Raw genomic sequence first — 2880 nt, forward strand, 5'->3', positions numbered from 1 at the left:
AAATTTTCTCATAGGAAGTCTAGGTACCTTGGCAGTTTCTGGGGAACTTACGAATCTAACAAGAAATTACATCAACTTACGAATCTAACAAGAAATTACATCAACTTTTTCTGCAAAATCAGGAGGAAATAATTTCCTCAACTGTAGGGCTTATTCAACTTACTGAGATGTTATGATTGAATTGCATCCCTCAAAACAAATTTGTTGAAGTCCTAATCCCCAGTACCTTATTTTTCCAAATAAGGCCATTGTAGATGTAACTAATTAAAATGAGGACACGCTGGACTGGGGCAGGGACTAATCCAACATGACTGCTGTTCTTATGAGAAGATGGCCCTGTGAATGCCATGTGAAGATGGAAGTGGAGATTGGAATGATGCATCTACAAGCCCAGGAAGGCCAAGTGTTGCCAGCAGTCAGTAGAAACTAGGAGAGAGGCATGGGCCAGAGTCCCCTCAGAGCCCTTTGAAGGAACCAGCCCGGATAACACCTTGATTTTGGGCTTCCAGCCTCCTGAACTGGAGAGAATAAATGTCTGTTGTTTTAAGCCACCCAGTTTGTGGTCATTTGTTACAGCAGCCCTAAGAAACTAATACATGAGGCCATAAGAAGTCCTGGTGATGCTTTCAAAGACAGTCTGATTTGCTAGCAAGACACAGTTTATCACTTACTAACTGCACCACCTTAGGCAGTTTCTTATCCTCTCTGAACCTCACCTTCCTCATTTGTAAAACAGAGTTAATGGTACCTACTGCACAGGGCTGCTTGGAGGATGAATGAGAAACTGGATGCAAAGAACCCAGCACAAGATAAGAGTTCAATCAATGTGGTTTTCCCCAGTAAAGCATCCCCCCTCTTCTTGAGAAATAATTATGAATGACCTATAGGGGAATCACCCTCCTTCCTGAAAGCATTTATTCAGAAATATGCTTTGACTAGAGCCGGAAATACAAAGGAAAGAGATAACTATTGCCTGATTTACTGTAAACCAGAACTGATGCCTCCAAAATGAAAGTCACTGTCTTCCCCCAGAAACTGGCTCCTTCTCGCTTCCCTGTTTTTGTCAAACAGATGCAGGTGTCTCTGGCTCCTCCTACTCCTTCCACCATTATGTCTAGCCTGTCATCTAGTTTCTGTGTTAAAACTTTTGACTGTGATCCAGGATACACATATGAAACAAAAGTTTCATTAAAAAAAAAAAAAGGCCAGGCGTGGTGGCTCACCTCTTGTAATACCAGCACTTTGGGAGGGCAAGGCGGGCAGATTGATTGAGCCCAGGACCAGACTGGGAAACATAGCAAGACCCCATCTTTACCAGAAATTACAAAAAAGTTAGCTGGGCATGGTGGTATGCGCCTGTAGTTCCAGCTACTTGGGAGGCTGAGGTGGGAGAATTCCTTGAGCCCAGGAGGTGGAGATCCTAGTGAGCAGAGATTCCACCAGTGCACTCCAGCCTGGGTGGCAGAGCGAGACCCTGACTCAATGAAAAACAAAAACAACGTTTGTATTTTTGCATGTGATACACCCTGATATTTTCTATTTCCTTCTTTATTTTTTTTTAATTTGGGAGTGCAAAAGGTTTATTGAAAAAAAAAACAAACACAAATCTGTTTTGAAGCCTGTAGGACATTAGGGAGAGATGTCCAATAGATAGAGATGCATGTCTGAAGCTAAGGATGAGCACTGAGCTGGGGTCTAGGTTTGGAGGCCGTCAGCCTGTAGAGATGGTACTTTACTCATGAGAACAGATGCGATGAGCCAGGGAGAGGGGGTAGGTGTGAGAAAAGCACAGTGAAATGAGAGAACTCCTTGGGAGCACCAGCATTAGATGTGGTTAGAGGATTCAGACTCCTAAGAAGATTGAGAAACAATGTTCAGATTTAAAAGGAAACAGGAGGCCGGGCCCTGTGGCACACACCTGTAATCCCAGCACTTTGGGAGGCCAAGGCAGGCAGATCACCTGAGGTCAGAAGTTTGAGACCAGCCTGGCCAACATGGTGAAACCCCATCTCTACTAAAAATACAAAAATTAGCCGGACATGGCGGTGGGCGCCTGTAATCGCAGCTACTTGAGAGGCTGAGGCAGGAGAATGGCCTGAACCCAGAGCCAGAGGTTGCAGTGAGCCGAGATTGCACCACTGCATTCCAGCCTGGGTGATAAGAGCGAGACTCTGTCTCAAAGAAAACCAAAAAACACCAACACATTGCAATACCACTACACACCCATGAGAATAGCTACTGGAAATCTCATACATTCCTGATGGAAGTGTGGGTTAGTTGAATCACTTTGAAAAACTGTTTGGCAATATCTACTAAAGCTGAAGATTTGTATATCCTATGGCCCTGCAGTCCAACCCCTGGGTGTATATCCAACAAAATGCAAACAGATGTGCACTAAAGGACATGCAACTGGTGGAGGTATATGTATAAAATTGCCAGTATTTGCCAGTTGTCTGTTTGCAAAAAAGGCAATTTCACATGGTTAAACCTGATTACAAGAATGTTCATAGCAGCACTATTTGTATTAGCCAAAACCTGGAGTATCTCAATGGCAGATTATTGTGTATATATTGAATAAATGTTTCACCCAGTAACATGGGTAGATCTCACAAACATAGTGTTGAGTGAAAGAAGCCACACAGCTATATATAAAGTACAAAAACAAGCCAGGTGCAGTGGCCCACGCCTGTAATCCTAGCACTTTGAGAGGCCAAGGCAGGCAGGTTGCCTGAGCTCAGGAGTTCAAGATCAGCCTGGGCAACATGGTGAAACCTGGACTCTACTAAAAATACAAAAAAATTAGCCAGGTATGGTGGTAGTCCCAGCTACTCGGGAGGCTGAGGCAGAAGAATTGCTTGAACCCAGGAGGTGGGGGTTGCA

This window comes from Mandrillus leucophaeus, unplaced genomic scaffold (assembly GCF_000951045.1).
Source record: "Mandrillus leucophaeus isolate KB7577 unplaced genomic scaffold, Mleu.le_1.0 Scaffold419, whole genome shotgun sequence".
Classification (NCBI taxonomy): Eukaryota; Metazoa; Chordata; class Mammalia; order Primates; family Cercopithecidae; genus Mandrillus; species Mandrillus leucophaeus.